At 49.0% G+C, this 8664-nt stretch overlaps 1 long non-coding RNA gene across 1 annotated transcript in view; it reads left to right on the top strand.

Annotated features, from left to right (window-relative positions):
- The first annotated feature begins 1428 nt into the window (after positions 1-1428).
- LOC135900171 (uncharacterized) overlaps positions 1429-8664 on the top strand; it is a 40289-nt gene continuing 33053 nt past the window's right edge. Inside the window, exon 1 of the long non-coding RNA XR_010563814.1 lies at positions 1429-1578. This is a non-coding gene — a long non-coding RNA (uncharacterized lncRNA). The remainder of the gene's footprint in view (positions 1579-8664) is intronic.

The raw sequence follows: 8664 nt of genomic DNA, 5'->3' as shown, positions 1-8664 counted from the left end.
TAATAAAGTTCTCTGTCAGTCTGTATGGCTGGCTATAAACCCGTTATTGCGCATGAGTAGGAACGGGTCACCCCACTTTTATTTAATTTTCTTTCCAACGATTATGGGGAAAAGGAGCTTAACAAGGGGCTCCCCGACTTGACTGCGTCGCCTCCTCGACAGTATGAGAGAGTGGCCATTGAAGCAGCCTTAAGGAAACAGAGGTGTTGTCGGTCACCACGAGCTGTAGTGCTGCCTGACAGCAAGCCCGCTTTGCAGTACTCGCCGTAACAAGGGCTTGTTTCGGAGTAGTGCACGCAAAGTTCACTGCACCGTCTCAAAGAACTGCGAAGACTCGGATTCACGATAAAATTTCAATGACTTCAGTCGCACATTGGCGTAGCGGGAAATGTGTTGACTGATAGACTTATTCGGAATGGCTTAGAATTTAGGTCAACAAAGAAGGGTTCTAGAGACCCTAAAGGTCTTCTAAAACAAGCCGTGGCCAGTGATTTTCATTCTTTATGGTCGCCATCTCATCAGCCCTGCGTAACAAAGTGGCTGAGCAAGGTCAGAGGCCTCCCCGCTGTATCCCCTCCGCACGGGGTCATCGTGTACTGCACGGCATGGCTGTACAAGATCGGGCTCGCCGCGTTGCCGTTATGCGCGACTAGTAAGACTCTACTTATTTGAGTGCACTGGATTTGTTACTGAGCGCAAATGCTTGTGGCAGACCCATTTCAGGGCGCTGTGTCGCGGGGCCGGTGTGGCACCATGCGTGGCATATATCTCACAGGCTGCGGGTTTGTGTTCTGTTCTGCCTCGCTGTACGCGTCGTCTTGTTCACACGGCTCGCGCTGCGCTTCTGAACGGTGACTGACGACTGCCCCGCCCCCCTCCATTAGAGCGTCTCTCAGAGTCCGCGATTTGCATTGGGGTTTTAAGCTCGCTAATATAACATCACTGTGTGCGAAAATACGGTGGCGGTGCGACGCATGCACACCATGCTCCTTCTTTTTCCTCAAAAACTCGAGCAATTCACGCCAAAGAAGAAATAACAAAAAGCGACCACAGAAACGAATAAACATCCGGCCCTTACACGCATGGTTCATGCATTTCATACTATACCGGCGCGACGGTAGGATGATGGAAAGAAGCGTAAAGGCTGCATGCGGCCACATCTGTGGGAAGGATGAGCTCAATGGCATCTCGGCTGTCGGCACGTGCCGTCGCCGCTTATCTACCTCGCATCTATATTTTCCCCAGTTCGCTGAGGAGCAAAAGTACGAAAGAAAAAAACATTGTTCCCCGCGTTTTGCGAACAGTTCGTGTTATTTACTCTGTAACGTAGATACTGGAGCCCAAGTGGCTCTTTTGCTGTTATCTTTCGTTCGGTCGAGAGAGCGATCCGCGGCGGTGGCGAGTGGCGCCTGGAATAAATAAACGCTTGGAGCGTACGTTTCGCTTCGTGATTGCCATGTGCACAGCACCATGCAATATTTACTCCCCGTCTAGTCGCCAGCGTGCCCAGGCTTTCTCTTTTCGACGCTACATGCGTAGAAGAAACAGCTGCGAAACGGGTTCCCAAAGGCGAACTTGGTAAGTTCATCACACTCAGTTGATGGCTCTCTATCTCGGCAAGCATCCGGAGTGAGCCATTTATGTTACATTTCGATGCTTACAACGGAGTCACAGGCGTTGAGGACCCGTAGTAGAAAGAGAGCCCGCTCGCGTCTACTTTCCTATCGGGGATAGCGAGCAGCCTATACTGCCAAAAGAGTGGAAATGGAGCAGAGAAGGAAGCACGTGACTGCCAAGGGACACTATAACGACAAAAATAAGTTCAACCGTATTAGTAATGAAGGGTAGAGATTTGGGCATGTTGGCAGATCGTGTTTATAATAAGAACAGCGCGAGAGACAGGGAGAAAGGAAGTAAGCAAGCTTTCCTTCTTCAATACAAACAGAAAAAAGAAGCCACTCGGTTACTGTCACCGCGATAGGACAGCATGGTCGGCACGTCACACTGACGTGCCGGCGCGGAGGTTATCGTGCGACATTCAAGAAATGCAACTGTGGCCTTCATTTTCTCTTCTATTATAGTCAATCTACTACCGCGCAAATAACGAAAACAGAGTTTTGAAAGAATGCCTGTCAGTACAGACTGATTTAGTATTTGTCTTTAGTGTCCCATTTAGGCATCGCTTGCGTGGCACGTATAGCCATAGCGCGCGCGTAGTTGGCACCTTGCGGCAGCGGTAAGACAAAAAGGAAGAAACGTTCTCTCAGAATGGGCGAAGCTTCTACAGCACGCTAAAGGTGCGTTCGCCCGACCGTATTTTTTTTTTTTTCTTCTCCGTAGGATACCCGCCTTCCTTCAAGTGACAACGCGCCGCTCGGCAATCGCGCCGGCGACGGAAGAGTGCCTCCGTCTGGCCGCATCTCAATTTTCCGCCTCGCGGGACCCGAGCTAGCCTCGGCTGGCCCGGCCACCCGACCTCCCACCGGCGTCGCGTCCTTCCTGCACGTTTCGCATCCTCGTTCTCCAACCCCTGCCGCACGGTTAAGTGACCGCACGCTGCGCGCGACAGTCGGCGGCCGCTTCTTTGTATTCCACTCGGACGTTCGCTCGGCCCGGGATCTTCGACGCGGCGCTGCCCTCCTCCTCCTCGCCGCAACAGCTCGCCGCGCCTTCGCGCGTCGCACCTCCGCTTCGCACGCGCGCGCCGCCGCTCTCTCCTCCGATAACGCGCTGCAACCGCTGCTGCCGTGCGAGTCACGAGACGCGTCGGTACCACGTCGGGACCGCTCAGCGGAGTTGCGCCAACGGGGCAGCTCACCGAGGCCAGCTCTGGACGACTGCGCTCCAAGCACTCGGCGGGGGCACGCGAAACCGTCGGCTAATAACGTGCGAGTGAAACGTTTTCCCTCGGCGTGCCAGGAAAGCGGCGTCGCAACGACTTGTTGTCACGCGTGCTCATTCTGTCGCGCCGCGCTCCGTTATGTGTGCGCACCTTATCTTAGTGCGGGCACGGGCACGCACGAGTATTGAGCGGTAAAACTGCACTTTTCCCGTATGTATACCGCGACGATGGCCGTACAACGCGCATGTACACGTGCGATGGGGTACGCGGGCTGCCTGTGCCGCGCTGATATGGCCGCGGTGGCATGCCGGCGTCCCGGTCGGCAGCTGGAACCGTTACGATCACACCGTCCGCTGCCCGTCTTAGCTTTTTCCGCTGGTTGATTCCACGAGAGATCGACACGGGTCAAAAAATTCATATTTTAGATTCCATTGAATGTTTTATATTTTATGCGCATATCCCTCGGTAGCACGAAAATGAACGTGGCTTCTTTGCCAAATTAATATTTTAGGAGGAAAAAAAAATTGCGAAATTCTTCAGTGTGGAGGCGCCTATTTCATGCACAGGGCATTCTCGCAAATTCACAGCAATGTGAAATACAATATATTACAGCTACAAAGAATATATTTTTGTCTGTAAAACGTAGACATAGAGAAGGCTCAGCCAGCACTGTTTGAGGCTTCCGCGCATAACGGAAGTGTTTTATAATGCCTGCTTAATTTGCTACAATTTTCATAAGTTTCTATATTTACGATTTTTTATCAACTAAACCAGTTCATGTAGCACCTTGAAATTCGGTGGACTGTGAGCCCTTAACCTATTCAACAATTGAGCTGAATATTGTTGCTGTATCGCAAATTACCATTCTTGCAATTTGCCTCAAATGTGAAGTTTTGACGGAAATGAACGCCATTTAAAAATCAAAATAAAGAAAGAACATCTTAAATTTTTCTCGATATCTCGTAAACAGATGTTCACAGGCACTTGAAAATGAATATTAAAAAACTGCTGCATTATTTTGTTTGTAATGACAATATAGGTGGTAGAAATGAGAGCTTCTCGAGAATGTAGCCAGATGCTAAGGGACATCGGGGGTAAAAAGAACGTGCATAAGGCTCTGACTTGCTTAAACTTGACCATGATTGCGACAGAAAGGCAGTTTTGGTAGTTTTAGGCAGCTGGCATCTGGAACTATCTACCAGCTAACCCTGCCCTAACCAACACCATCACCGCTACCACCACCGCATCTTAGGTTATACATATAATGCCGTTTATATAATAACCAGCACGACATTTTTAGAGGCATTTACCTGCCGTACATTCTGTTACCTGTGTGCATTCACATAGAGTTAACCGTTAATTCTGTAGCACACAAAGAAATACAACCCTTCATTAACAAAAGGAACAAAACATCTACGCTGCAAGCTGCGCACACATGCTGTTAAATAAAATGCGCCATGTAAAGGTTATGTTGATGCTTCTTTATTCCCATTAAAGCGAATGAGTATTGTACTAAACGCACTTTTATGCATAAGTATTAACCATAATGCCAAATAGCTGCCTTTCTGTCGTAATCACGGTCAAGTTTAGGCAAGTCAGCGCCCCATGCACGTTCTTTTTGCCCCGGTGTCCCTTTTTCTTAGCACCTTGCTGCATTTTCGCGACGCTCTCATTTCTACCACCTATATTGTAATTACAAACAAAATAATGCTGCATGTTTTTTTTAATGTTCCTTTTTAAGTGCCTGTGAACAGCTGCTTACGAGATATCGAGAAAAATTTAAGATGTCTTTTTTATCTTAATTTTTAAATGGCCTTCATTTTCGTCAATACTTCACACTTCAGGAGAATTGTAAAAATGGTAATTTGTGATACAGCAACAATATTCAGCTCAATTGTTGAATAGGTTAAGGTCTCACAGTCCACTAAATTTCAAAATGCTACATGAACTGGTTTAGTTAATAAAAAATCGTAAATATAGAAACTTTTGAAAAATGAAGCATATTAAGCAGTTATTCTAAAACACTTCCGTCTTGCGCGGAAGCATCAAACAGTGCTAGCTGAGCCTTCTCTACGTCTACGTTTTACAGACAAAAATATATTGTATTTCACATTGTTGTGAATTTGCGAGAATGCCATGTGCATGAAATAGGCGCCTCCACACTGAAGAATTTGGCTATATTTTTCCTCCTAAAACACTCGTTTGGCAAAAAAGCCACGCTCATTTTTTTGTGCTACCGAGTGATATGCGCATAAAATATAAAATATTCAATGGAATCTAAAATATGATTTTTTTTTTTACCTCTGTTGATCTCTCGTGGAATGACCCCACTATAACGCCACCACACAATCGTCGGCATGGCTTCTTCCCGACTTCCATGCGCACATATGCATGCTTAACCCATTTAAAAAAATAATAATTAAAATTCATGCGTAGACAGGGTCAGAACCAAGACTCACCACCCCCTATGTATCTCCCCCCTCGAACCCCTTTACACGCTGTCCGATTGGTAAACGAGACCCGTTTTAGACGCTTGTAAACACGCACGTCTGTGTTCGCCTCGTCGGCCCATTTGTGCAGAAGGCTTTGAGATAAATGGGCTCCCGTGACTACCTTTAAGAGGCGAGTCCCATGGTCCAAGGCCCTCGGTTCCCTTTCTCCTCGTTAGCGAGGCCTCGAATGCGGCAGCAATGATGTCTTCAGGTAGCATGTGCGGGTTTAGTAACCAGTTGCCTACGCCCAAAAACATCACGTGCACGTGACGCCTTCGACAAAAAAAGGATGTTCCACATCCAACGTCAAGGCCGTGAGGTGTGGCGCTGGCGAACACTCCCAGGCTTAGTTCTAGTAGATAAACGTAAATGCCCCAGAAAAAGGATACGAAAACGGCGCTGCGGTAGCTCACTTGGTGAGTGCATCGCACGCGTAATGCGAAGACGTGGGTTCGTGCGTCACCTGCGGCCAGTTCTTTTTTTTCATCCACTTTCGTTTCCACTAATTCATCATTTGTTTATTTCAATTCATAAGTGCATGTAATTTGCCCTATGCTGTCCTTAGGTGTCTTTGTTTGTTGGCTTCTGATAGTATTCCCGTTAAAAGAAATGCGTGCAATATTCCTTTTAGTCGGTACAAGGACTTTCCAGTCAGCTTACGAAGGACTTGTTTCTCGAGATGGGAATCCAGCACTTTCTCAACTCGGCGCACGCCGAGTTTGCAGAAACGACGTAACAGGTCCGAACCCTACAGCGACGCACTCACCCCAACACGCGCGCACGCCGCGTCGTTATATGGGATCGCGAGCACCGGTCCCACATCAATTTACTGATACCTGCTCAGATTGGCATGCGACTCCATATGCGGCGAAGCGGCCGTTGCGAAAGTTGTGCTGCTCCGCCAATAACAGCCCGACCAAAGAAACAAAGCCAGACAGCACATGCGCCATTGTTCCTTATCGACGAGGTCTCGCTCGCCCGCCACCCAGGGACCGCACTGCAGCTCGGGCGACGTCGCCATTTCGGTCGGTTCTGACACCACGCGCCTCGAGTATCGAAACGGTAACAAGCACAACACGCGGCCCTATATATAGACGAGACAAGGCCCCCGATGGCAGGACACGCACGATTCCCGGTATTTTTGACGAAGCGAGAGATAATCTATCTGTTCATTTTAGCGAAAACTTTCTGCCGGCCGAGTTACAGTGTAACATTTCGCCGGGCATATACATTGAGAATACACGAAAGAGAACGCTTTCACAGCGTGTTGCCCATTGAGAGACCCGTCTTGCACTTTCGAACGCTTCAACGTGAAGTTGGCACACTTTCGTTTTATTTTCTTTTTTTTTTTCATTAGCGTGCGTGCGTTAAAGCACGACAATAGAAAGGAACGCTTGAGCCGCAGGACATGACCTATACTCACAGGACAGGGACTTTTGATAAGACCCCGTCTTGGGGCTGTCGCTTTAGTTCTAGTCTCTTGCGCTTTAAGAGACTCGCAAAGAATTTCACTCAACTGCCCGCTTCATCATCTTGCTGTCGCATCCATCACGAGAGACTTCGTGAATATATTCCCAGGTTGCGAGTACAAACGTCGACTTCCGCCAGTTGGTTCTTTTTTTTTTCTTAACGCGTGTACAATGTCTTACGTTATCGGAAGTCCCCTAGCTTCACGGAAATGTCCTCCCCATGTGCCGACAAGAAGCCGTATTAGAGCGGTTACGTCACGAACGCAGGCGAAAACTGTACGCAGTGCAACGAACTGCACAGAACTCGTGCACAGACACATGCACTCACGCGCTCAGACACGCGGAAATTACCTGTGAAACAGTGCGAACTTTCGCCGTCCTTTCGCTCGAGCATGCAGCGCAAAGAGCGGCTCCCTCTCCTAAGTACACGGTTGCACGCCGGCCGTTACCCAGAACTGCGTTTCAAATCGCATACGGCCTTCGGAAAATTTCAGGCGCTTCCCTTCACGTTGGCCACTTTACTTCAAGCGTCCTAAAGTGACACTAAAGATAACCGCTAAATCAGCCTATACTAATAATGTAGCTTTCCAAAGCCATAGTTTCGTTAATTCGTTGCAATAGAATGATTATTAGAAGAGAAAATAAAGGTCAACGTTCAATCTTTAATTTGGCGCCGAAATCCCAGCGCCGGTAGGTCAGTGTGACTTTCGGTCTAGGTCGCCTCAGGGTGTGGGAAGTTGGGGGGTACGACGAGCTACATCTTATATGCGCACGGTATGATAGCAGCTGTGCGAACGTTTAATGAATACGAAAACAGACAGACGACGTTGAAGTAACGCCACGCTGGATCGGGTAGGACAGCATCGCGCGTAGCTTGCGGACGCGAAAAATAACCGCCAAGCATGCATGCGTATATAGTTCGTAAACCGTCGGCCCGTATCTGTGAATGAAAATATTTAGGTCGCAAAAAGAAATATGCGAGTCACATTCCGTGACGTCACGGCGAGGTTTTGCGGGAACATCGAGGTGGCGTCGCTGCCCGTCCTATCTTCTCGCGTCCTTGCTGGCTTCACCAAGCTTCCTTTCGAGGCGAGAGCGACCTCACTTCTACTTGCGAGGCGTATTACAGCTGAAGTTAAAATTAATCTCTACAGTGTCGTCCCTTTAATTGCTGCACATATGCCAGCCGACCACATCCGGAAACAAAGTATGCGCAGAAATAGTCGCGGATAAACCGGCACGACAGGCCATTCTTTTTAGCAGCCTCCCTCCCCCCCGTTCTCTTCACTATCGCTGACACGCGCCTGACGCGTGCGACCAAAAAGAATGGTTGGCGGCCGAGGCAGCAAGACGAGTGCGGCTGCGCGAGACAAAGGAAGGCGCTTGCCCCGCTACGCACGGAGCTACGCGTCGCAGAAAACAACGACCGCTTGACGTGCAGCCGTGTCAAGGGCCGATTCAGCGGCTCCCGTCTTCCTCGCGCAAAAGAGCAACGCGGAGTTACTCGACTTCCCGGAAACCAGGACGGCGAAAAGAGCCAGTGTGCGCGGATTTATCACCTCCGTTCGCTCGCCTTTCCGCGGCTCTTACTTGGGCCGTAAACAAAGTCAAAGCTGCAAGTTTTTCATCGATTGCCTATACGTAACGCTCATTATCAGGTGAACGCGAGCGCGAGATTGATCGCATACTCGACACTGCCTCGAGAGCTTCCTTATCAGTCCTCCCAACTTAGGTCATTCGTCCCTTGGCTTCTTTGGAGAGATCGACAGAAGAGCGCGGCACTCTGTACGTAAACATTTTCTGCCCGGACGCAACACGTGCACATTCAATACAAGTTTAACTTGCTCCGTTTCTTGCCGTA

The sequence above is a fragment of the Dermacentor albipictus genome, chromosome 1 (genome assembly GCF_038994185.2).
Source record: "Dermacentor albipictus isolate Rhodes 1998 colony chromosome 1, USDA_Dalb.pri_finalv2, whole genome shotgun sequence".
In the NCBI taxonomy this organism is placed as follows: domain Eukaryota; kingdom Metazoa; phylum Arthropoda; class Arachnida; order Ixodida; family Ixodidae; genus Dermacentor; species Dermacentor albipictus.
This window is presented reverse-complemented; position numbering and strand designations above follow the sequence as displayed.